The sequence below is a fragment of the Ovis canadensis genome, chromosome 15 (genome assembly GCF_042477335.2).
Source record: "Ovis canadensis isolate MfBH-ARS-UI-01 breed Bighorn chromosome 15, ARS-UI_OviCan_v2, whole genome shotgun sequence".
Lineage (NCBI taxonomy): Eukaryota > Metazoa > Chordata > Mammalia > Artiodactyla > Bovidae > Ovis > Ovis canadensis.
The window spans coordinates 72888014-72914948 of NC_091259.1; the positions used below are offsets into that span (position 1 = coordinate 72888014).

Sequence of the window (26935 nt, forward strand, 5' to 3'; positions counted from 1 at the left end):
AGTCACTGCTAAATTAAATGCCTCTGAGCTTGTCTTCCCCATCCTGGGCATGGAAAACTCAGACATGCTGGTAGTCCAAGTTCTACCTCTCTTTTGGAAAAGGTGATTTTTCTAGTTAAAGAAAAAATTATTCCATTGTGGTTTTTAAAAGGTCACTTGCATTATCGGGACTCCTCTGAGCTGCCCAAGAGTCATGCTCCTCAGTGTCAAAGGAGCATCTCTTTAAGCAGCCTGTGATCACCTCCAACTGCAGATGCATCTCAGTCCTCTTCTAGAAAAACGCCACGTGAACCCAAGCTCTGCTAAGTCAGCCATTCAAGACTCTGCCAGGACAATGAGTAGATTGTCTTTTTTTTCCAGCTATGTCATTTCCTGGGCCAATAAGATTTCAAGTTTAAGCTTGGGGACCAACACAGGGAGGCCAATTTTTTTTTTTACTTTGACATTTTAGGACATTTCTGTTAGCTGTCATTTACAACTACCATCATGTGACCCCCCCCCCAAAAAAAAAACCCCGATCTTTAACACCTTGAAAGACAAGTCACAGTCTCTGAATAAACAACTATTTCCAGGTGGCGCTAGTGGTAAAGAACCTGCCTGATGATGCAGGTAGACCCTAAGAGATGCAGGTAGACCCTAAGAGATGCCAGTTCGATCCCTGGGTTGGGAAGATCCCCTGGAGGAGGGCATGGCAACCCACTCCAGTATTCTTGCCTGGAGAATCCCATGGTCAGAGGAGTCTGGTGGCCTGTGGTCCACAGGGTCGCCAAGAGCTGGACATGACTGATTCACCTTAGCACACATGTGTTTCTTCAAGATAAACAGGTGTCACCCTTACCCAGATATTCCCACCACAGACTGGAGAGACATTCCTTTGGAGTCAACACCAACCTGCAGGCCAGTGGTTTGAAATCACTGGTTATACTGGAAATAGTGTGGATTTTGGAATCAGAGAGCCTGGGTTCAAATCATGACTCTACCACTTGCTAGCTGTGTGGTTTATAGAAAGAAGGGCTCGGGACTTCCCTGGCGGTCCAGTGATTAATAATCTGCCTTCCAGCTCAGGGGGAATGGGTTTGATCCCTGGTTGGGGAATTAAGATCCCATGTGCCGTGAGGTGACCAAGTCCACATACCGAAACTACTGAGCCCAGGGTCTCAACTAGAGAGCCTGTGTACTGCAAACTACAGAGCCCAGGCACTCTGGAGCCTGCAGACCACAACTGGAGAGAAGCCTGTGTGGCTGCAAGGAAGAGTCCTCGTACCGTTAACTAACACCTGATATACCCATAAATAAAGAAATAGTCTCTAAAAAAGAAAAGAAAAAGCAAAGAAAGGCTCGAGGCCTACCGTGTGGAAATTAAACATGATGATGTATGTCAGGCAGCCAGTACACATGGTTCCTTTCTCCAGGGAATATTCATGACAAGTGTGACATTTAACTTAGGGGACCCATGCAGTTGCACCACCATTCAAGACACCATTAGGGACATATAGCCATACGGTTTCCATAGTGTAGTGGTTATCACGTTTGCCTAACATGTGAAAAGTCCCCAGGTCAAAACTGGGCGGAAACAATCTTTGGAGAAGGAAACAGCAACCCACTCCAGTACTCTTGCCTGGAAAACCCTGTGGAGGGAGGAGCCTGGTGGCTACAGTCCATGGGGTGGCAAAGAGTTGGACACGACTGAGCGACTTCTCTTTGTTTCTTTTAAGATACCAAGCTTAGCTTCTGGACTCTCAGAGTCAAGACCAGGGACCCAATACAATGACTTACTTTTTCTTAACAAGCTGCTTAATGTACTTGCTTCTAAAATATTTTAAAATTAGGAATAATGTAGCAAGGTCTGGTAGAACACTCAGATGAAAACATTAGTCAAAAGAAAAGTGTCTTCGTCTTCTTGCAGCTGCTGCTGCTGCTAAGTCGCTTCAGTCATGTCTGACTCTGTGCGACCCCATAGATGGCAGCCCACAAGGCTCCCCCACCCCTGGGATTCTCCACGCAGGAACACTAGAGTGGGTTGCCATTGCCTTCGGAGGAGCCTGGTAGGCTGCAGTCCCTGGGGTCGCGAAGAGTCAGACACGACTGAGCGATTTCACTTTTTTTCACTTTTCACTTAGTCTTCCTACAGTGGCCTACTTTTCTACTCATCTAGTTAGTTTGCGGGCACCCCCAACTATCTGGCATGTGTGTATGTTAACGATCACTCAGGCAGTCTAAAGAAAACAGGGCAGGAAGTTCGCTGTAAGTAGAGAAGGGCTGTCTGACCAGCAAGCAGTAAAGACCATTTCCTCCCACCACCAAATAAAACAGACAGAAAAGTTCTTTTTACAGCACAGCAGGGAAAATGATCAAAACGATCTTTTTAACATGGATGGACCATATTTCCATGCTTGCATTAGGATCTTTTTATATTTTTAAACACTTCTCTAGCCAATAATCTGAAGCTGTAAACCAGGAAATTGCCAATAATAATGGTGGCCGTACATGTTCTGAAATGGTGAATGCATTCATTAGCCAGCCCTTGGCAAAATACTCTATGAGCGCCTCGAGAGCGTAATCCTCTGCCTTCTGTTTCATTTGAAGCCCTCCTGCCACTGAAGTTAGAATCATGGTTGGTATTTCAGTGAGACTATCAAATATTTAAACCAGACATTCTGGCAAGATCCACACGACGTAATGAAAGCATCAGGCATCAAAACAGCCACGTCCAAGTAAAAACACACAAATATTAGGTTAACGTCCACACCCCATCAAGCAGTGTGGTTGGATGCCTGTTGGCCACCCTTCTGAGTCGCACAAAATCGCTATTTGTTTAATGATTTGTCTTTTAAGCCATGGCAAAACATCCCTGAAGCCCCGAATCAAAACAGCCACATCAAAGTGGCAGCATCAAAATCTCACGAACCCACAAGTATTTATTGAGAGGATGCCTGTGACTTGCCCACTTGGAATTAAACACGTGCTCCAGGCTCGGAGGAGCTTCTAACATCTGCGTGTAGAAAATCATCGTTAAAGTGCATCAGGGCCTCCGCTTGCCTCTGGGGCTGCAGGGAGTCTGCCAAGAACTCTTTGTAAAAATCCTTGACAAGTCTAAGTGATCCCTACACCCCCCAAGAACACAAAGAGAGCTTGAAATGGAGACTATTATAGAACATAAGATTAAAGAACATTGTATAGCACAATATAGAACTGCTTCTAAGCCTTATATATCCTCAGAAGAAGAGATAGACTGCTCTGCTTTTATTTTGTATTTACCATTTCTAATCATCTTTAGGGTTGGATAGCATCACCGATTCAATGGACATGAACTTGGGCAAACTCGGAGACAGTAAGGGACAGGAAGGCCTGGCATATGCCAGTCCATGGGGTAGCAAAGAGTAAGACCCAACTTAGCAGCTGAATAACAGCAATCATCTTATTCCTTCATATGGTTGTAGGGTTTTTTCCTTCTAGTTTTACTGAGATATAAATGACACACAGCACTGTATAAGTTTAAGGTAAGCAGCATAAAGATTTGATTTATATACAATGTGAAATGATTATCACAGTAAGTTTAGAAAACATCCATCATCTCATATATGTACAAAATTAAAGAAATAGAAAACAAATTTTTCCTTGTGATGAGAACCTTTAGGATTTACTCTCAACAACTTTCATATATAATATACAGCAGTGTTATTATATTTATCACAGTGTACATTACATCCCTGAAACAGATACCATTTTTCATATGACTTTACACACATCCCCAGTTATGTGGATGCTAGTTACTGAATGCACCTAGTAACAGGGATAACAAGGATACCTGGTATTTACTGAGGACTCTGTGTGTCAGACACGACAGTCAGTAATGAGTAAGGTATAATCCTTGCCCTTAAGGAGCTCGTATGCAGAACACAACGCACAGGGTCTGGTACTTGTCTCCTTACATACGGGCCATGATAAGATCCTGTACAGGATGCTATGGGACCTGGTGAGAATGGTGCCTAACCTGGCTTTGGGGAAGAAGAAGAAAGTTAAAGAAAGGTTCCCAGAAGGGACTGATACCAGAACTGGACCTTAAAGGATGGATTTAATTTAAATGTCTACATCCTCCACCACTCTTCAAACCCTGAGAGCAGGACTGTGTTCTTTAACACCTGGCCCCAAGCACTTGATAAATGTTTGTTCAAAGAAACTGTGAACCAGAAAGCAGCTACACACTGCTGGGCAGTGTGCTTCCTCTTGGGAACTGTGCCCAAGAGGGCACTGTGCTTCCTCTTGGGAACCAGGTCCTTCTCCAGTAGCTGGCAGCATACCCCCGAGCAACCCTCTCACAATTCTGCATTTATTCCACAAGTTCCTATTGGGCATATGTTACAGGCCCCATGCTGTTACAGGTGCTACAATAACACAATAGACAAAAGAGACAAAGCCCTTGCTCCCGCAGGATGCACATTTTAGTGGAGAACAAATAAACGAAAAACTATATTTCAAGTGGAGTTAATATGCTAGGAAGAGGCTGACACACAGAAAGAAGACAGAGCTGTTTTGCATCAGCGGGTCAGGAAAGGAGAGCTTCTGTGATAAAGGGCATTTGACCAGAAACCTGGAGGAATGAGGCGTCTCCTAAATTAAGAATGCAATTTGTCCAGAGCTTAGCAAAATAAATGGAATATACACAATTTAGGAATGTATTTGTCCAAACTAGCGCCTGATGCTCCCACCAGATGCCAATTCTGGTGTCCACATGTTGGTTTTTAGCACAGACACAGATTCAAACAAAAGTCAAGGCGGTAATGCTACATCTCATTATCATCGTGAATATGGTAGATTTCAATGACTGTCCCAGCTTCAAGAGAAACGAATTCCAGAGAAACATGAGTTGGACATAGGAGGAAGGTTGAGGTCACAGCAGCCTGCAGATTTGCTACCCTGGCAATGAACAGGAAGGGCAAGGCCTGATCAGGGTAAGTCTGTTGGATAAACACAATAAGTTAATACAAGTGCACACACTTATCCTTATATTAACACTCCATGCCTACAACTTGTGGCTATGCAGAGGGAACCAAGCAATAAGGACTATGAAAGCCCAAGTGTGATGGCTTGGTTCTACCAAATCCATCAAGCCTGATGCTCTCCCCAAAGTGTTAATCACCTCTATTTCTACTTGAGTACCTTCTGGATGGAAGATTTAGCAATGCAATTCCTTAACTGGAATGTTCCATAAGCCAGTTCCACCAGATCTCTCTCCACTGGCCAACAAAGTAAGGCCATGTGATGGAAGAGCTTCTTGGATAATCCAGACTTGAACAATGAGCCTATAACTTCTTTCTGCCTTAGCTCCTCCTCTGAACTATTTTAACAGCTGTTAATTTTGCAGTCAGTTGCTGGCCTGTTCTTTCTCATGCAAATCCACGTGAGTTCTGTTTCAAAGGCAAGCTCAGCTTAATGTGCAGAACAGCCTCTGTGAATTCAAAGGGAGCGTGTAATGGGGCTGGTACTAAGTGTTAAACAGTTCTCAGAACCTGTTTTTCATTTGCGTTTGTTTTCCCTCACTCTGCCAAGAGCCTCTAATGATAGGCTCATTAGATGTGGTGTTGGATACAGATTTCCTGCCTGCATGCTTCTGTGTCAACTTAACTGGCACTGAATTCTCTTTTTCCTCCTACGCTGGTTCAATGAGGTGACAACAGAATGTTCTCCAGGGAACCTAAAAGCAACTGGTGTGTTTTTATCTGGAAGATGTGAGATCTGTCATGAACACCACCCCTCCCACCCTCTGGGGCCCAAATCAAAGACCTCAGAGGCGCAGAAAAGACAGGGTCCAGAAACTGCCCTAATGGGAGACACTAGGTTAGACCCTCAAGAACAGAAACAGTGTTTGTTGAGGGGGCTTTCCCCCAAGGTGGCCAAGGTCTTTGGAGAAGAATGCCGGAAATACCAGTGCTGTCAGCTCTGAACACCACAAAACTGTGGTTACAGTTGTGATTGTCCCACATCTGGGAATTCCCTGGCTCCTTAAAGAACACCACCCCATAGGGAAAGGGACAGGAACTCTAAAACAGTTGGGAATTTCCAACAACCACTCCCTCCACCCATTCTAGATCCTGTAAGACTGGGTTTAACCATGTCAAGGATGCTCACTAACCAAGAAGTCAGAATCTCTCTGACAGATGCTGTGTCCTCATTGATCCTGAGAATAAATGAAACCTAGAGGTTCACAGCCTCTAAATCTCCTTCAGTCCCTTTCTGTTCACTGTGTCCATTTCCTAGATCACATACTTGCTGGAAAAGCCCTGCCTGCCAGTGAACACCAGACTTCACAAATGATACATCTTAAGCTTCTTGACTATCGGAGGGTCTGGCTCAGGAGCACAGTTTACAATTATCCCAAATCATGATGGGATTGGACCTACTAGGCAACATGAGATGGGAAGTCAGGAGGTCTGGGTTCTAACTCCAGGGTGCTACTAACTGGCTTGTGTCAGAAACAGTATCGGATGGATGTAAATTTACTTGTTCATAATCAGCAGACAGAAGAGTAAAGCACTACGAAATGATAAAAACACACTCTTGAAATGAAATACCAGTGGGGTTTAGGTATCAATTTTGGCAGATTTTTTATATTTTAGGTCCCAGGCTCTTACTTTGTAAAGTAAGAGGGCTGTATCAGAAATTCTCTATCGCTCTAAAATTCTGTGATTCTCTCATTCTTCTGGGGTACAAGGTGGTAATTAATAGCCTTCAGTTCTAGAGAGGCAGCCTCCATTCTATTCTATTCAGGACTGAATGAGCTTAGACCTTATGGGTGACTTACAGATAAGAGACAAACCAGTGTTAACAACAACCATTGCTTAATGTCTTTACCTCAGTTTTCTCCTTTCCTATCTCTGCCACATAAGCATGTTTTTCTAGAGCTACTAACACTGAGTTTGGGGTCAAATTCAGTGTATAATTCAGACACAGGAATCATCTTAATACCCCCTCATGTCTGACCAATTCTTAGTCTAGACTTCTCAAAGGGGCAGATCAATGTCCTGGGAATATAGTCCAACAGGTGAACTGGCATTTGTCCAGCCAATTGCCAAATTCACCATCGAATCACTGAAAGGTCACCTATCTCATTCACAGCCAATCAAGATTAAAAAAAATGAATTTTTAAAAATCACTTTCCAGGCCAAGGGGCCCAAACTGGCTAATGACATAAATGGCAAATAGAGTCAGTTGGGACTTCAGGTGTTCTCACACAGAAGTAGTAGGAGATATATATACAATGGAATATTACTCAGCCAGAAAAAGGAACTAATTTGAGTCAGTTATAGTGGCCTGGATGAACCTAGAGACTGTTATACAGAATGAAGTAAGTCAGAAGGAGAAAAACAAATATTGTGTATTAATGCATACATATAGAATCTAGAAAAAATGGTCCAGATGAACCTATTTGCAAGGCAGGAATAGAGACGCAGACATAGACACTGGACTGTGGACACAGGGAGGGGAAGGGGAGAGTGGGATGAACTGAGAGAATAGCAGAGGCAGCCCACTCCAGTATTGCTGCCTGGAGAATCCCCATGGACAGAGGAGCCTGGTGGGCTGCAGTCCATGGGGTTGCACAGAGTCGGACACGACTGAGCGACTAAGCACACACACATAAATTTATACACACACACACACATACATACACACACACTACCATATGTAAAATATATAATGGGAAGCAGCTGTATAGAACAGGGAATTCAGCTTGGTGCTCTGTGATGACCTAGAGGGCCAGGATGGGTAGGTGGTGGGGTGGCAGAGAGGCTCAAGAGAGAGGGGATATATGTGTAACTGCAGCTGGCTAACTTAGTTGTATGGCAGAAACCAACACAACACTGTAGAGCACTTATCTTCCAATAAGAAAATAAATTAAAATTTTTTTAATTAAAAAAAAAAGTACTAGGAGAAAAAACCATGAAGGAATAAATAAAATGACACTCATTCTGCTGAGAACCAAAAGTCAAAAACACTAGCTCTGATTAGCAGCTGACAGAAGGGACCCTGGCAGAATGCAACTACATAATTACATGGTCATCGGATTCTTGGTTAAAATCTACCCTTTCCAGTTATGGCTGGGACAAGGCATTCATTTCATCTCTAGGATGATAATGTTCAACTCACTGGTCATTATAGAACCTTCAGTAAGATGTTTTATTGTTGGTCAGTCACTAAGTCCTGTCTAACTCTTTGAGACCCCATGGACTGCAGCACACCAGGCTTCCCTCTCCTTCACTATCTCCCGGAGCTTGCTCAAACTCACGTCCATTGAATTGGTAATGCCATCCAACCATCTTATCCTCTGTTGTCCCCTTCTTCTCCTGCCTTAAATCTTTCCCAGCATCAGGGTCTTTTCCAATGAGCCAGCTCTTCGCATCAGGTGGCTAAAGTATTGGAGCTTCAGGTTCAGCACTAGTCCTTCCAGTGAGTATTCAGGGTTTATTTCCTTTAGGATTGACTGGTTTGATCTCCTTGCTGTCCAAGGGACTCTCAAGAATCTTCTCCAACACCACAGTTTGAAAGCATCAATTCTTTGGCGTTCAACCTTCTTTATGATCCAACTCTCACATCTGTACATGACTACTGAAAAAACCATAGCTTTGACTATATGGACCTTTGTCGGCAAAGTGATGTCTCTGCTTTTTAATATACTGTCCGAGTTTGTCATAGCTTTTCTTGCAAGGAGCAAGCGTCTTTCAATTTCATGGCAGCAGTCACCGTCCACTGTGATTTTGGAGCTGAAGAAAATAGACGGTACTTATGAAAGCACCAACAGTATTTAACGCAAAATCAACATTCTATCAAGCTTCCTTTCCTTGTCTTAAATGCCTAAAATGGTACAAAATGACCACTCAGATAGCTTAGCTACCAGTGAGTTTTAGTATGTCTCTATAGCAACAAATGGTATTTGTGCTTTTTACAAAAAGAAAGTACCAGAAGGAGGCCCAAGTGGGTGGGAGCCTGGGAAGTTCCCAGGGCTGTAAGCTCCACCCTGTGAACTGGCCTGGATCACCTCTGGAAGAGCATCAGGAGAACATCCTTAAGTATAAAACCTCTGGACTTTTGTAAGGTCCTCCCCAGGGTAGAGACTTGAGTCAGCCTTGACCCAATGGAATCACCCATCTCCAGAAAGGTTCATCACCCAAAACAGAAATAAGACACCACGGAACAGTGAATCTCCAGGCCCAAGTGACGGACTGGGGTGGAGGTGTTTGATCTTCCCAAACTGGGAACTCCTTCTAAAAATAAAGATTGAGCCGTGGCCTAGGAACACAGTGACCACACTGGCCAGCCCAATCCCCAGAGGCATGTCGATTCTGAAGTAAACGCCACTCCCTCTGGCTCTGGTTCACTGAACAACATGAAAATAAATTTGAAAACTTCATATTAGTCCAATAAAAGGAGGCAATTCATGGGGCATGGGCTCCAGGTGTGAGCCACAGGGAACCTGGCCCCAGTTAGTTTGCCTTGAGGCAAACTGCCTCTTCTGCTAAAGTGTCCTCTTTCCCACACCCTCTGACCCAGCCTTTGTAGACTCATCTTTATTTCCTCTTCAAAATTCAATTCTGCTAGGACTTCCCTTGGGAAGTCTTTGTTGATTCCCAAGTTTTCTTTTTGGATATTCTTCCTGCCGCTTAGCTCTCTCAAGGTACTTATCACAATTTACTTGTCTTTTCCCCCACTAGACTAGGATTAAGGCAAGATCTTGACTTACTTGATTCTGTCTTTCCCACACTCAGTGTGGTTCCTGGCATATAGTAGACACTTAATCATTGTATGTTTAGAAATGAATGAATGAATGGGTGATTAGATAAAAAAAACATGTTCTAGTCACAGGTTCTGTGTGATACTCCATTCTAGATGGTAGTGTTCTAAAAGACTAAGAAATCTGTGAGGAGGAGGGAAAAGAGGACAGAAGTACAAATACTCACATTAGAAAAACCAGTGGGAGGTAGGAAGGGCAGGTCAGCACCACTCAAGGGCTGGCCCTTCCTTGCTGGTGGTTTTGATCCAATTGCCCTGCCCAAGCGTGGTGGCCTCACTGCTCCCAGCATTCTTGGGGAATGTGGAGCTATGAACCTCAGCTAATGAGGCCTTCAGGGAAAACTGATGAGGACATGGGAAGATACATTAGGACTGTGGACTCAAAAAATATTCAGAAGCTCAAAGTTGAGAGTTATGTTTTATTTGGTGGGAATTTTTAGAACTTAAGGCTGGGAGACAGCACCTCAAGTAACTCTGAGAGAACTGCTGAGAAGATGAGGGGAAGAGCCAGCTTATACAGAAGTTTTGCAAGAAAAGGCAGGTAGTCTGAACATCAAAAGATTAGTATTAAGTAAAGGAAGCCAGATATCCCAAATTAAGAAATTTAGCATTTTTCAAATTGATGCTTTTGAACTGCGGTGCTGGAAAAGACTCTTGAGAGTCCCTTGGACAGCAAGGAGATCAAACCAGTCAATCCTAAAGGAAATCATTGGAATATTCATTGGAAGGACTGACTATCCTTTGGAAGGACTGATACTGAGGCTAAAGCTCCAATACTTTGGCCATCTGATGCAAAGAGCTGACTCATTGGAAAAGACCCTGATGCTGGGAAAGATTGAGGGCAGGAGGAGAAGGGGACAACAGAGGATGAGATGGTTAGATAGCATCACTGACTCAATGAATATGAATTTAAGCCAACTCTGCGAGTTACTGGAGGACAGAGGAACCTGGTGCGCTGTGGTCCACGAGATCACGAAGGGTCCAACACAACTTAGCAACTAAACAAGAGCTTTTCTATGTTTGGGAAGATGCAAGAGTCTCGGCTCACTGAAATCATTCCTTTGACATGCCCCTCAGCTAGCTGGGGCTGGATTCTGGCATTTTTCACATCCTGAGTTTTTCCAGGGCTTACAGTAGGGAGTGGCTGCGGTCTGATGGCTGCTGCTGCTGTTGCTGCTGCTAAGTCGTGCCAGTCGTGTCCGACTCTGTGCGACCCCACTGACGGCAGCCCACCAGGCTCCTCTGTCCCTGGGATTCTCCAGGCAAGAATGCTGGAGTGGGTTGCCATTTCCTTCTCCAATGCACGCGTGCATACATGCATGCTAAGTCGCTTCAGTAGTGTCCGACTCTGTGTGACCCCATAGATGGCAGCCCACCAGGCTTCTTCATCTCTGGGATTCTCCAGGCAAGAATACTGGAGTGGGTTGCCATTTCCTTCTCCACTGATGGCTGCTAGGTAGGAGGTATTCTTTCTTTCCTGAGTTTCCTTAGGGTTCACCACCTCACCATTAGTGGTGGCTGCAATTGCTGGTGACTATGACATCCTTGTTTACTGATATGGCAGGAAATATTCCATTTCTCAGGACTCCATTGCCAAGATAAACATCCCTAAATCTCGATTCTCAAAAATGTGATCCTTCAACCAAAGAGCCTGGACATTTATTCCTTTCCCAATGGGACTGATTTCAAGGCACTCCCTTGATTAACAGAGCTCTGGATTTGGCCCAGAGGCCTGGGAAGTTCCTCCTTTGGCCCCAGAAGCTCCCCAAACTGGGCCTTCCCAATCAGTCCCCCAGACATGGGAGCGGCTGATATGTTGACTAAGTAGCTTAATGAGCTGCACGGCCTTCAGGCACCAGGAGAAACTGGGCAGGGCGTCCAGTAGCCAAGGCTTTCTGGCCGTTGTGGTCACACCTCACCATTGCTTTTCTTCAATGCAGTCTTCTGTGAACAGAGGGGTCTGTCTGTTCACCTTTTCTCTCCAAGCAGCCAATCTTGAAACGTGGTGTCAGGAATAAGCAAGAAGGCAAGTCACCATCATGACCATGTAAATGACCAGGGCAGGGAATCGAAAGGCCAGAGGGGTGACGCTTTAGGATTTCTTTAAGGTTTTTCATTGCTCTTCAAAATCACCTAGTCCTGGCTCCCAGAGACCTTGAAAATCCTCCTCAAGAGAGACCTGCCCCTTTATATCCCTGCAGGAGACCAGATGAAAGCCAGAAATCGAAGGAAAGGCATTCACCGACACCTCGGTGTGAAGGATCTTCTCAGATCTCTCCCAGAGAACAGGACTTGCTGGGGGAAAATCCCCAGACACAGGTCCTGACCAAAACCACATCCAGAAGCCAAATAAACGGAGGGGAGGCCAGAACACTGGATGTGAGTTTTGCACCAGTCAGTTCTGAAGTCACTGCGTTCAAATTCTATGGCCTCAGCAGGGTTTCTTAAGGCTACCGATATTCTTTTTCTACTTTCCTTTTTTATTCGGAGGCTAGTTTCACATGTGTGTTCAATTTACGAAAATTAATTAAGCTGGTGATTTAAAGTCTATGTGCTTTTTTGTGTGCACCTTAGACTTGAAAAAACACTTTAAGAAGATCCTCTAGAGAAGGAAATGGCAACCCTCTCCAGTATTCTTGCCTGGAGAATCCCATGGACAGAGGAGCCTGGTGGGTTACAGTTCACGGGGCCACAATGAGTCAGACCCAACTGAGTGGCTGAACAGCAGCAACAGCAGCAAAGGTCTTCTTCAGATGAGACAAAATTGGTGGGGTTTCTGGGTAGCTCAGGTTAGCCCGAGAGTGATCTCATGGGCCCCAAGAAAGAAATTCCTGGGTTTTATCTGTCTCTGCGTTCCCATGCCCATAACTGCAAAGTACTCTCACACAGTTTAACTTCCCAAAGAATGTTCCTTGTAGGCTCTTCTCTTTTCATTCTTATTTTGAATTATAAACAATAACCAACATTTTATCCATTGAACTTATAAACACATAAGTTAATAGTAACTTAGTAAGGCCTTCCCTGGTGGTCTAGCGGTTAAGAATCTGCCTGCCAAGGCCGGGGACATAGGTTTGATCCCTGGTCCAGGAGGATCCCACATGTCACAGAGCAACTAAGTTCATGCAGCCACAACTATTGAGCTTCACTCTAGAGCCCCAAAGCCACAACTAGAGGGTAGCCCTCGGCTCGCCACAGCTAAGGAAAGCCCAGCAGCAGCAATGAAGACCCATGCAGCCAAAATAAATAAATTAAAAATAGTCACAACTTAACAATTGCATAGTTTACAAAATATTTTCACATCTATTAACTGATTTCTTTATGATGTCCCCTACTGGGAAGGAGTTATTCCATCTCAGACATGGAGATTCTGAAGCTCGCCCAAGTTCAGAAGCAGCTGAGCTGGGGCTTGAACCAGCTGGTCTTGCAGCAAAATAAAATCCTGTGTTGTACTCTGCCTTTGAGTCTAGGGTCCTTTGGCTACATCCTCTCTAGGGATGTCTGCAGAGTGATGGACACAAAAATATTTCCATCTATGCCCAGGCCCTGGCAACTTATGGGACATGCGAGTCTAGCTCCCAGAGAAAGAAAGCAGAGAGAGGAGTATGACCTTAGTGGATAAAAAAGGCAATGTGAGCTCAGGGAACCCATCATCTTGTCACCTGTCCTGGACCATCAATGCTCCTGGGTGCTTTTTTTTTTTTTTTTTTTTTTTTTTAAGAAAACACAGCTCTCTAAGCCCCATCCCTGACTATCCCAGTTCAGCACATTGGTTGAGTCCTAGACCTGTGGACTTTTTAGAAAGCATTCAGGTGGCTTTGCTGTTGTTGATCCACAGGCTGATGTCCAGTCAAAATCTGAACTGGTGTGATGAAGGGGAGCTTATGATTTCACACATCTCACTGTCTTGCCACTGGACAGCTTTCACTATTACAAAGCTCCTCCTTTATGATGAGACTAAATTTTCCCTGTGGCTTCTACTCATTGGTTATTTTTCTACCCCATGGAATAGCACCAGGCAACATACTAGACATTTCACATGCATTATCTCACTGACCACTCCAAACACTTTCACGACATAGACACTATTATTATTCCTTTTCATAGACAAAAAAACTGGAGATCAGAGAGGGGAGGTCATTTGCCCAAAGCCGGGCAGCTGGTGAGTGACTGAACTGGGATAGGAACCCAGCTCTACCTATGTACGGGGCATGTTCTCAATCATGACACACTTGTAATACCTGAAGCCTAATTCCTTCCCTACCCACCAGCTTTCCCACAATTTTCTCTTCCTCAAGTTCCTGACCACCCTGGTTGCAGCACTTCAAACCACTTACATTCACTTACAATGTACCTCCTAGGCCAGACACAACCCTCCAGGTGGGGTCTGGCCACATCCCTGCCCCCTGAGACAGTCAAGGACAGGCTTTCTAAAGTCTACCAGAGCTGAGGCTTTGGTCCTGCATTTGAAGAACGAAGTCCAGTAGCTAATCTTACACTTGAGAACAGATCAGGAGTACTGATAATAAACAGGGACCATTGATTGACTTTTATTGTGTACCAGCATAATAGTACAGATACAGAATCATGCCCACTCTCCCAAAATGTCCATGCCCTAATCCAGGACCCATGAGAATGTCAGTTACATGGCAAAAGGGAATTAAGGTTACTCATTAACTGACCTTGAGATGTAGTTTATTCTGAATTATCCAAGTGAGATATATATCATCACAAGTGCTCTTATAAGTAGAAGGAGGCAGGAGAGAGAGCGAACTAGAGAAATGGCAACGTAAGAAAGACTCAGTCTAACATCATTGGCTGTGAGTCAAAGGATGCGTGGACAGCTTCTGGAAGCTGGTAAAGGCCAAAACCCAAGCTCTTCTTTACAGCCTTCAGAAAGAAACACAGTCTTGCTGACATCTTGATTTTAGGCTGTGCATGTATGCTAAGTTGCCTCAGTCATGTCCGACTCTTTGTGACCCCATGGACCATAGCCTGCAAGGCTCCTTTGTCCATGGGATTCTCTAGTCAAGAATACTAGAGTGGGTTGCCATGCCCTCTTCTAGGGGATCCTCCTGACTCAGGAATCGAACACATGTCTCTTACATCGTCTAGAGTGGCAGGCAGGTTCTTTACCACTAGCACCACCTGGGAAGCCTTTAAAACACTTACTTTGTATTGTTATAGCAACAATAGAAAAGTAATAGTCCCAGACCATAGGCTAAGTGTCTTATTGGCTGTTTATAGTAAGCTTAAGAGGCAAGATGGCAGACACTGGGAATTTCTGATCAATATTCACTTCTCTCCTTCTAGAGTTCTGTTCAGAGAGGCTTGCCTCTCAGTCTCCCTTCCTGTGATGCAGGCAGACTTCTTCGACATCACCCTTCCTCCCTTCTTCCACTAGTGAGGGAAGCTCTAGATAAACAGAGGCTAAAGCACCATATTTCCTTAACCATTAGCCTGTTTCAAAGACTGGTCAACATCCTATCTCTAAATGGTACCCATCACCTGTGAAAATTAATAAAAGGAAACTCACTACAGTGGAGTTAGGGGACCAGAAGGGAGGCCTCTCATGCACAAACCAATGGGAAGAGACATATCTTGCATCTCCAGGAGGGAGAGACACTACCCTGATCAGGAAGAAGAAAGATTTCTGCTTTCCTGGCAACAGTTCAGCCAATGAGAGACTGTCAGAGCTCAGCCAATGAGAAGCCACTAGATTTTGAACTCAAAGTTTCCTCTGATGGACTTTTTGTTTATAGCAGTCCCTCCCAATTTCCTCTTCTCCTCTATAAAAGTCTCCTCTTTTTTTTTTTTTTTTTACCAGATTTATACATGTTTCATTATAGTTGCATGTCCTAAATTTCACTTCTTCACTTCTCCTAAGTAAACCTGTCTTGCTAGTAAAAAATAACTGGCTGTTTCATTGTTTTAGGTTAACACACCCAAGGAAGCAATTCAGGGCCTCCTAAATGACTTGTGTTTTTTCTTACCTTGGTTCCTTCTGCTGCTGCTAAGTCACTGCAGTCGTGTCCGACTCTGTGTGACCCCATAGACGGCAGCCCACCAGGCTCCCCCATCCCTGGGATTCTCCAGGCAAGAACACTGTCCAATGCATGAAAGTGAAAAGTAAAAGGGAAATCGCTCAGTCATGTCCGACTGTTCGCATCCCCATGGACTGCAGCCCACCAGGCTCCTCCGTCCATATGATCTTCCAAGCAAGAGTACTGGAGTGGGGTGCCATCGCCTTCTCCATGGTTCCTTCTAATGAGCTGCTAAATATATGGCTATTAATCTGTCAACTTCAAGGAGTTGCAAGTGACTGCAAGGAGATCAAACCAGTTAATCCTAAAGGAAATCAGTCATGAATATTCATTGGAAGGACTGATGCTGAAGCTGAAATTCCAATACTCTGGCCACCTGATGCGAAGAACTGACTCATTGGAAAAGACCCTGATGCTGGGAAAGATTGAAGGCAGGAGGAGAAGGGGACGACAGAGGATGAGATGGTTGGATGGCATCACCGACTCGATGGACATGAGTTTGAGCAAGCTCTGGGAGTTAGTGATGAACAGGGAAGCCTTGTGTGCTGCAGTCCATGGGGTCACAAAGAGTTGGACATGACTGAACTGAATTGAATCTGTCAACTAGATATTCAGTCCCTGTTAATTCCACCAGATTGACTGCCCAATCTCCTCTTAACTAGTCTTGTATGTTTATTTTACAAATGGTAAACAGAGCCATTCAATCACCAGGAAAATTCCTTCTTCAGAGAAGAATGTGCATTTCTCAAACTGGTAACTTACTGAGACAGATTGGTTCACAGTGGTCTACATAAATTTGGCAAAGCCCACAAGTGGAATATATCCTTTTTTATAATTCATTCCCCACCTCCCACTTTTAATAGCTAGATGTATAGTTCATGGTGTTCTAGGACTATATTACTTCTTATATTAAACCTGAAATCTTAATTGACTCTTTGACATTGTTTCTTTGAATAGTCCTTTCTTGTGTTGCACTTCATATTTTCTTACATTCAAATTGCCTCCTTAATGTCTGAATATCTTCCCCATTAGGCTTTAAACTCTGTGGGGGAAGGGCCCGTATCTACTCCTGGACCCAATATTTATTAGGTGCTCATTCAGATTTCATTGGGGCTTCCCTGGTAGCTTAGCTGGTTAAGAATCTGCCTGCAATGAAGGAGACCTGGGATCGATCCCTGAATTGGGAAGATCCCCTGGAGGAGGGCGTGGAAACCCACTCCAGTGTTGACTGGAGAATCCCCATGGACAGAGGAGCCTGGTGAGCTACAGTCCATGGGGTTGAAAGAGTGAGACATGACGGAATGACTAAGCACACAAGATTTCACTGAGCAGATACCAGGGGGACCCAAGTCTTTAGGATCTAGGAGGTGACTTTGTCAACAAGTGGCAGGAGCTTCCCCAGATCAGGCACTGTTCCTATGGATATGGATTTGGAGAGAAGCACAAACAAAGCACAAGGAAAGAATATACAAAACTCCTCAGGCTTGACGTTGACCGGACGCTCAACTAACATCTGATGACCCTGCCAAAAGCAACCAGGGCCTCTAATTACTACAAGTAGTCATACCTTGACTTTTTATATACTCATGAACCATTCCAGTCACAGCTCTTCCGATATCCCTGGAAGGGGTCTGGTATGTTGGCCATTGGACCATCAACACCATTTCACTCCACACAACTGAAGTGAAAGTTCTTCATCCCAGGTGCTTGGGAAGAAAGGTTCAATCTTGCTCAAACCGTAAAAATCTTTCATGTATTTCTGAGTGTGCTTTATTTCCACATCAAGGACTTATCTGGTTGGCTCCTAAATCATGACATCAAAACAAGGATCATGTCTTACCTTTCCTTGAATCCACTATACAACGGCATGCACAATGCCAGGACCTAATAAGTGTTCAGTGAAAACTAGTAGATCAAAATAAGTGCTAGGACAACATATGATAATAGGGCTTGGATAAGATCTACAGTGCTCCTTGAAATCAGTTCCCTGGACTCCAGGACGTCCTAGGGCTTTGAGTTAATACAGAAGTGGCAGGCTTTCTTGCCATGGGCAATTTCGCCTCCTTCTTCCTCCCAGCCCATGTGCCCTAACGTCACATTCTGCTGACACTTGGCCCATTGTCCCCTACTTGAGAACAGATCTAACTTCACAGTGCAATACAGGGTACGGGGAGAAGAGGTTTTACATCACACACCACCTAGCAAACATAGAATAAAAGCTCATGTAATCATCTTTGCCCTTCCTCCTCATACTCCTCCACAGTCCTCACTCTCAGTTACCATAGTCCATTGAGCAAAACACAAGCCTGATGGATTGTCCAAGAGCTACCCAGCTCTTGTTCTTCAAGCATGCTCCCATCCCTACACAGTATAACAAGTACTTCCAAAGAGGTCTTTCTTAGACACTAAGAAAATATTCTTATGCTTTTATACCAAAGATAAAGGAGAGAAGTCACAGAACCCATTTACTCCTTTAGGCAAATATTCCTTTTATTTTTGGCTAAGTTCAGTCAGAAGTAACTTTAGCAATGTTAAAGGTAGCAATTTGAGAAGTAATCCTAAAAATCCCTTTTAATTTGCAGTGATAAATTGTTAACCATTTACATTTTTCTTAACTAAACATTATTGCTCTTTGTTTGGATCTAAAGTACCAAAGGTGTTTGGTCACCTTCCTGCCTTTGTAAGTGAAGTCTGAGGAATATGACAAAGCTTGAATGAAATAGGCAAGATTTTCCACTTGGAGAGTACTGCAAGAAATGCCATATACTATTTTTTGAGGTGTTAGTCCACACAACTATCTTTCCCCCAACTTCATTTTTTTTCCCCACCAATTCTTCCTTTCAGTCTATGGAAGGGCTTATAACACAAGAGTAACACACAGTTGTTGTTACAACTTTTTAAAATTTCAATTATTGAACAAAGTTTAAAAGCTAATATATTTCGTGTCAAAATCCAGATTTCTCTCATCTCTTAGAGTACTAGAAATACCTAGGTATCCTCGAACTTAATTCCTGAGTGATAACAATCAACTAGAACTGAGAAGTGATTGTCCTTTAGACAGACACAAATTTTCTACTCTGCCCCAGTTCCCACCAGTCCCTATTGCTCCCTGATGTCAAAGCCCAGTGTCAGATACAAAAACAGCTTACACTGCTGTTTTTCCTGAAAGAAATGTGAAGAGGAGCATAAACCACCTCCTGACTTCATTTATACACCTGCCTGGCTCCTGTTAAGTTAGCAATCCCTGTCCCCTGTAGTTCTGTCACTGTATAGATGAAGACTTTTCCTGTGTGCATAAACGAAATCCTCAAGAAAGGACTGAGTATTTATTGGCCAGGAGTGTGGTTCAAAGTGAATCAAGTTGTTACTAAAGATGTCACATAATTTATAACTTTGAACAAAGTTTCCCAGGGGACAAGAGTGAAAAGCAAGTGACCTGTGCCCACCTTTCCAGACAGCAGGTACAGACAATGCAAGGAAGAACAACTGTCAGCCAGCAGGCCAGGGAGGGTGGAGCAGGCTTTACATTGTCTTTTCAGCAGGTCTCCTTGCTATCATGGCCCCAGGATTAGAACCCTCTAGAGCAATGACTCAATATGTGCTAAAATGCTGAGAATGACTTCAGCCTTTTATTTTTTTTTAACAAGTCTACAGTGAGGGGCGGGGTGTGCAGATTTGGCAATTTGGACTCCAATCTGTATAGTCCGGCTGGACAGCAGCAGTTACTTGCAGCATCTTTTAAGACAGACGTTTTGTACAATGTGAGAAGTGATTGTTAAGTTATTTTACAGATGAGTAAACAAGATTAAGTAATTTGCCTGCTGTCAAATAGCTAGGAAAGGGCAGAGCTGGAAATCACAGCCTGATCTGTGTTTACTCAAAACCTCTTCCTTTTTTACCATAAAAATGGCAGCTGCAAGAACCTGGAACTTTCAAATGAGAATACCATTCTTAGATATTCCTTTAGTTACTGAATCATAGACCTGACTTCCAATTGTTCCAAGTAGAGTGTGGTGTGATGTGATGTGATGTGGTGTGTGTGTGCGTAAGAAAAAGAGATTACTATTTTGCACTTTCTTTTACTTTGCCTTCAGAAGTAAACTTTTCATTCTCCAGTCTTAACCAACACACCCAACTTCAACCTCATAGCTCATAATTCTTCTGAAATAAATATAAAATTTAGTTATCAAAAGCTACATTCCCCAGTATGTTGAGCATATAGGTGGCTTCAGGCCAAATTCTTTCAAGCTTCAGCCATGGCAACAAGGGTTGCAAAATCAAGGCAGCATGATGAAGTCACTGGGAAGTAATTAGCAAGGTCCCAGAGCTTCCATGGCAGTAGTCCCTCCTCCCACCTGTTCTCAGACCATGTTGACAATCCAGACCCAAAGCAGGCCACTTGCCTTAACTCTATGACTGAAGAAAGTGTTCAGAAAAGAGATTGTTAATTTGAGATTTTCCTCTAAATGATGTAAGGACTCATTTGTCAGAGAAAGGAACATGGTCTGTCATGAGTTAGCACTAGCTTCCTAGCCACAGTGCAAAGCAAATCTGATCTAGTCTTAGATTCCTCCCTTAGAAGATGATGATGAAAATAGGTTTCTTGGCATTCCCCACCTAATTTTCTTTGAAGGTAACCGGATAGGTCAATTCCTCAATTGCATCTTACCAAATAGGTCCTTTTACCCATTGGTCTTGGTTATCGATAACTGTGCAAGTTATACTGCTACAATTTAGAGAGCATACCAACTCTGGGGCAAGTGTCTTTCTTTGCTTGATCTTCACAAGTCATTAAGGGAAGACTGCGAATATTCTCATTTTATAGGTAAGAAAACTAACATGCCTAAATTCACCCACAAAGCAGCAGAACCACAGAGCTAAACCTACATCTGTCTAACTCTAAAGCTAGAGTTCTTAAAGACTGCATTTGAGAAACTGAGCAGCCCATGCAAATACTCCATCTTTTGCTCTGCTTTTTGTACCTAACTAGAGTTTAGAGCAGAAGTCAGCAAATTATAGCCCACCAAATGGATCACAAAGCATTAAATATTTACCATCTGATCTTTACAGAAAAAGTTTGCTGACCCTTGCCTTAAAGGAATGATAAACCAAACCCCAAATGTTCCATTGTGTTTACTGAGGTCCCTGTAGTACTTGAGATCAGAGGAGTCTATGGCTTATTTTTGATTTATGAGAAATGTCTTTTTGTTGATTTATGTAAATTAACTGGTTTATAAGGCTGAGTAGTGACCATCGGAAATAAATTTGTGGAAAAAAAGAGAAGCTACAGAGCTCTGGTTCTACAATATCCATCTCTTGGGTTGCTGTGGGGCTGTCTATTGGTTAACCAACCCCACAGAGGGCTTTGCTGATCATGAAGACTTTGCCCAAAGGGTATGACCCTCTTTTGTTGTTATTCAGTCACTAAATCATGTTTGACTCTTTGTGACTCCATGGGCAGCAGTACACTAGGCTTCCCTGTCCTTCACTATATCCTGGAGTTTGCTCAGATTCATGTCTATTGAGTTGGTGATGCTATCTAACCATCTTATCCTCTGCTGCCCCCTTTTCCTATTGCCTTCAGTCTTTCCCAGCATCAAAGTCTTTCTGATGAGTCAGCTCTTCGCATCAGGTGGCCAAAGTATTTAGCTTCAACATCAGTCCTTTCACTGAACATTCAGGGTTGGTTTCCTTTAGGGGATAGACTCGTTTGATCTCTTTGTAGTCCAAGGGACTCTCAAGAGTCTTCTCCAACACCACAATTCAACCCTCTTAGGGCACACAGGTCTCTGTAAATGTTGATGGGGGATATGAGGGGAAAGCTTTCATCAGCATATAGCCAAATTGGAAACTAGCTGTTTGGATGGCTACCAGCATGCTAAGCCAACAGAAACAGTGACAAAGAGGGAAGTAAGTAAGGCAATGAGTAACTATTCATTTTATTCACTGTTTTCAAAAGCATCAAGAAGTATTCAGTAATCTTCGTGTAAAACAGACATCTGAGTCATCCCAACAGCAGGTGGTTCTCCTGGGTTATAAAAACATACTGGTCCAGAAGAAGGTCTTTCCACTGGGTCAAGAATGTGCCAAGAGCTGTATTGATACGAAGTCACTACATTACTCAGTTTGGATCCACAATCAATGAATACTTATGACTTGATTCTACTTCTGTTTTAAAATGTACTAGGTGTACCATGTGTTTACAGGGCAGAGTCCTTCAGGACTGCAGGAGAGGAGCCAGAGGTAACAGCTGCAAATTCCGAAAATGCCACCGGTTTGCTGTATCTACTTGTACGTGAGTTCCCCCTGGTCTGAGCCTAAGATTCATGGCTAAAAGGAGACATTTGCATTGGATACCTCTGTGGTCCCTTCCAGCTCTTTGAGTAGGTGGAGTGGAAGCCCCACGAACAGGGTAGAAACTGTCCTGGAACACATGGCTGACATATTACTCACAATGTATTATGTCTCATTATCCAATTAGTGTTCTCATAATTATTCTCAATGTTATCATTGTTATTATCTTTACTTACAGCCTAAATGCTAATAATAGCCAGTATCTGTTAATTACTTTGTATGTGCAGATGTTATCTGGAATATATGGGAGAAGATCCTGTGCATTCTTTTAGATCAGAGATCACCAAACTCTAGCCATTGACCAAATCCAGGCCACTGCCTGTTTTGGTAAATAAAGTTTTATCAGAACATGGCTAGGCCCATCATTTACCTACTGTCTATGGTTGCGTTTGCACTACAAGGGCAGGGTTGAGGAGTTGTAGCAGAAACCTTATAATGTTTGTTATTTGGCCCTTTACAGAAAAAAAAATTGCTGACCTCTCATTTAGCCCTTACTCTGCAAACCTGTTGCTCTTGCCTACCTAGTATCCACATACTACTTTCTTGGTTTTGTCATTTTAACTTCCCTTAGGACACCTCCTTTGGTGACCCTGTGGTTTGGCTGGAGCTGACCCACTGCCCACCTCAAGCCTGACAAATCAAGATACTCCATCCTCAGGACAACAGAGATTCAGAGGTGGGAATGTAAGTTTCAGTCCTAAGACTGAAATTGGAAATTGTGAGAAGGAAAAACTTTTTTTTTTTTTTTTTGCAGAGGTTTCTGAGCTGCTAGGATGTAAGTCCAGAGCTAACAAGACCCTGCATGGATGTCTGTGTTTGAAGACAACAGAAGATGGATAAAGAGCAAGTCCTAATGGTAGGATTTTAGCTTCTGGATCCAACGCTGCCTGAAGCTACCTCTGGACTTCTCAGCTAATAAGCCAATACATTCACGTATTAAAGTCAGATTAAGTCGGCATCTATCACTCGCAAGTAAACAAAACAATCCTTTGATATAGACAATTATTTTGCCCATGGAGACTTACCTGCCCAAAGTTACATAGCTATTGGGTAGCAGATGGCAGAGGTTAGGACCCAGTTCTACATGGGGCTCTATGAGATGAAGGAACCAGATGTAGAGTTCTCCAGAAGATCAGATTAGGACAGGAACACAACCAACAGGTTATTTTCCTTTCTCTGAAAAAAGGAATCTGCCTAACTGTATCTCTGCTCTCTAGAGAGTAGTTCTTTGGGGATCATCCTGTTTTCCACTTGTGACAAGGCCCAGTAGAGTACTGGTTTCTCAGGTGGTAATTCAGAGGCAGTTGTAGTAAAAAGTGGTCTCTTGGCCATTTCTCAAGCCCTTTATCCTTGCCATACTTAAAAGGCGAAAAAATTTGCTGCAGAGAAAACTGACCTCCTTCTGTTAGAGCATATGGTTATCTAGCAATCAACATAGGTAAACAGGTAGTCTCCATGCTGGGAGAAAGGATTATAAATTAGGATCCTTCAGGGCTTTGCTTTTGCTGAAGCAAGGATTCCGTGAAATCTCACCCAACTGGATCCATCCACCCACATGGCATTGAAGGAGAGCAGAACATGCCAACCTCAAAATATGCCTCTTTGGCTTCAGGATCATCTTGAGTTGAAGTCAATCAAGATCCAGCAGACTGAGTAAAGCTTTTTGAGCGTGATCAGTCTCCCAGTCATGTCTGACTCTTTGTGACCCTAAGGACTAGAGCCCACCAGGCTCCTCTGTCCATAGAATTTTCCAGGCAAGAATACTGGAGTGGGTTCCCATTCCAGGGTATCTTCCCAACCCAGGGACTGAACGTGCATCTCTTGCACCCCCTGCACTGGCAGGCAGAGTCTTTACCACTGCGCCACCTGGGAAGACCTTTTTACCTTCTTCTTAACTGTCTAAAAGAATTTAGAAAGGAGGTCTGTATTTCTGGAAGAAAACTATGACCAGATGTAACTTTTTCATCTGAGAGACTTACCAGCATGGCAGGGCAAACATTTATCTACTAAATATCTGCCCTTCTTTTCTTCCTATGGATTGCCTTTCTCCTCTTGAAGCCCTAAACCCCTATCCCGTTTCTTAGCTCAGGATGATATATAAGTCTCAATTGCCTGGCTGCCTTTGGGTCTCAGATCTTTGTGGAGTTCCTGTACATATATGCACAAGTAATTAAATCTGCTTTCCTCCTGTTAATCTGCCTTTTTATTACACAGGCTATCACCCAAGAACCTAGAAGAAAAGGGGAAAAATGATCACCTCCTCCTACAGCATCTTCTTACATTCTCCGAAGAGAAAGACAGACACAAGGAGGAGATAGTGCAGGGTATGTCAACCCCAGCTCAGAGGGGTCTCTGGTTGCGGTGTGATCCAGTGCTACACTTTCACCAGCTGGAGGACTTCAGAATGAGGACTGGACCTCAGACAGGCATCCCAGGGGACACACAAGACGTTCCGTCAGGGGTGTAGTGACCCCCAACAAACCAAGATGAGAAAATAAATTTGAGAGTTCTAAATAATTTTCAACCACAAGAGTTAAGCATAGGTTGGAACAGAATGATGATTCTATTCTATCTGATGATAAATGATTAGATAGATAGAAAATATACACACTTGTTATTATATATTAGGCTGGTACAAAAGTAATCATGGTTTTTGCACTGCTGAAACTTGCCATTTGATATTGGAATGCCTTCTTAAATAAATGTGGTTGTGTTATACATCATTTTAATGCACATTTCCTGCTCTATGTTTTTTTTTTTTGTTAAGGACTTATTACTTACTGTTTATTATATATTTCTTTTAGACTATGGAAATGATGTTGGACAAAAAAGTAAATCCAAGCAATTTTCGTATTCGAAACCAAAATGGGTTATATAGTAGTGGAGACAACTCACAACATCAACAACTCACAATATTAACAACACATTTGGTCCAGGAACTGCTCACCAACATACAGTACAGTGGTGGTTCAAGAAGTTTTGCAAAGAAGGCAAGAGCCTTGAAGATGAGGAGCATAGTGGCCATCCATCCAAAGTTTACAACAACCAACTGAGAGCCATCATCTAAGCTGATCCTCTGACAACTAAATGAGAAGATGCCAAAGAACTCAGCATCAACCATTCTATGGCTGCTTGCCATTTGAAGCAAACTGGAAAGGTGGAAAGCTCGCTAAGTGAGTGCCTCATGAGCGAACCACAGATCAAAGAAGAAAATCATCGTTCTGAAGTGTCGACCCCTGTTATTCTACACAACAACAATGAACCACTTCTCAATTGGTTTGTGACATGCAATGAAAAGTGGATTTTATACAACAACCAGCAGTGACGAGCTCAGTGGCTGGACCAAGAAGAAGCTCCAAAGCACCTCCCAAAGCCAAACTTGAACCAAAAATAGGTCACAGTCACTGTTTGGTGGTCTGCTGTCCATCCAATTGACTACAGCTTTCTGAACCCCGGCAAAACCATTATATCTGAGAAGTACGCTCAGCAAATCAATGAGATGCACTGAAAAGTGTCAGCAGAATGGGCCCAGTTCTTCTCCATGACAACATCAACCGCATGTCGCACAACCAATGCTTCAAAAATTGAACTACCAAGTTTTGACTCATCCACCGTATTCACCTGACCACTTGCCAACCAACTGCCACTTCTTCAACCATCTCGACAACCTTTTGCAGGGGAAAATATTTCCACAGTCACCAGGAGGCAGAAAATGCTTTCCAAGAGTTCCTTGAATTCTAAAGCACAGATTTTTATGCTACATGAATAAACTATTTCTCATTGGCAAAAATATGTTGATTGTAATGGTTCTTATTTTGATTAATGAAGATGTGTTTGAGCCTAGTTATAATGATTTAAAATTAACGGTCCAAAACCACAATTATCTTTGCACTAACCTAATACACAAAGATTACAGATAATATTATTGGTGGATCACAGGGCACTGTTAATAGGGGTGGCCTCTTAGGCAAAGAATATGTAAATAGGTATCTCATGTGAGAGGCAGACACTCTTTAGCACAATTTGAATGTTTTTCCATGTGTTTTTATTACTTTCTCAATGTAAGGATTAAAACTAAGAGAGAATTACCAAAAATATACTTGCTGAGAAACCCCTCTATTTTCATCTCCCAGTGACCCTAAAAGTTAAGCAACCAGAACCCCATTTCCTCAGGCTTCCTGGTTAAGCTTTTTCTTTGAGGCTTGGTGAGCTTGGTCATTGCAAACATTCACTCTGGTATAATCTCCTCTCCACGTCACTTCCCTGAGCAGAGGAAGAAGAAGCAGGGAGACCCCGTCTGTGACGGGCAAGCATGTTACATGGGACCTGCTGCTTTGGGGTCTGCCATAGCTCTGAGGTAAAGAGGAAGGAGGTGGGCATTTGGGAGCCAAAGTGCCAGCCTCCAGTCCATCTGGGCACAGCCAGGCCCAGGGAGGGTATCTCTGGCACAGAGATCAAAGAGGTGGCCTTAGCCTGGCCCCCAAGGCACTGAAAGTGCTCAGAACGGTCTGAGTTTTCTATCAGCTTTAAATCAGTAAGCAAAATTTGGCTTCAAGGGAATAGGACATGAAACAGAGTGGGCTAGCATGATTGTGACTTACTCATGCCCCATCTCTCTCTCTCTCTTGCTCCCTCTCCCTCTCTCTCTCTCTCTCTCTCTCTCTCTCTCACACACACACACACACACACACACACACACACAGAGGCTCGTTGTATACGTAGAACCTGGGTCTGACTGTATAGCCCAGAGCTGG

At 43.4% G+C, this 26935-nt stretch overlaps 1 protein-coding gene across 2 annotated transcripts in view; it reads right to left on the reverse strand.

The window, feature by feature from the left end:
• SLC1A2 (solute carrier family 1 member 2) overlaps positions 1 to 26935 on the reverse strand; it is a 104773-nt gene that overhangs the window by 58808 nt on the left and 19030 nt on the right. The window lies entirely within an intron of this gene.